At 39.1% G+C, this 700-nt stretch overlaps 1 long non-coding RNA gene across 1 annotated transcript; it reads left to right on the top strand.

Moving 5' to 3' along the window:
* LOC112528422 lies at positions 1-700 on the top strand. The gene is made up of 2 exons (XR_003070820.1): positions 1-193; positions 348-700. It is a non-coding gene; the product is annotated as an uncharacterized LOC112528422 (long non-coding RNA).

The raw sequence follows: 700 nt of genomic DNA, 5'->3' as shown, positions 1-700 counted from the left end.
CTGAAGGTGGATTTAAACTCTGCCATTTATCCAAACGGGCCGCCATCGAGTGCATAAAAAATGTCGCATTTCGTTGATACGAGGGAAATGATGCGTGGACCAGACGATCCACCAGGCCAAGCTTCAGAGAAACCTTATATACCTTGCTGCCATTGTTGATTCTGAACCTCAAGCACCTGCTCTTCATTCTCAGGTAAAAGATCTTGACTTTTGAGATCAAATCTTTTACATTCCCAAGAAAAACGATCAAGTGGTAATGATTGACTTGAATTTGAGATCTCTATTTGATCTCAAATCAAAAACCGAAGGATTAACAGTTGTTAGTGTTATGATTGAATATTCTCAAGGCGGGATGATGCATCAGCCAAAAGGTCATTACATGCAACAGCAGCACCAATACCATCATCAGCACCAACAAGTTCTAAAACCCTAGTCCGATTCAATTTTCTTTTGCCTGAGGGGATTGAGATAAAGAGGATTCTGGTTCGTGATGACCGGACTAGTTGTATGAAACCAGATCTTCATGTGACTTTGAATTTCAATATCAATCAGAATGATGAGAAGCTGAAATCAGATAGTGGGAATATAGAGATGAGGAAGTTGTTTGGATCTCGGCTTGTGAGCTATTGTAAACCCAATCCTCATGTATTAATATTTATTGCGTCTACTATTTGATTTTGAATTAGGTTTTGTTTGATGC

This window comes from Cynara cardunculus (assembly GCF_001531365.2).
Source record: "Cynara cardunculus var. scolymus isolate 2C chromosome LG 15, CcrdV1, whole genome shotgun sequence".
In the NCBI taxonomy this organism is placed as follows: Eukaryota; Viridiplantae; Streptophyta; class Magnoliopsida; order Asterales; family Asteraceae; genus Cynara; species Cynara cardunculus.
The sequence above is the reverse complement of the archived record's forward strand: the minus strand, read 5'-3'. Positions and strand labels throughout refer to the sequence as shown.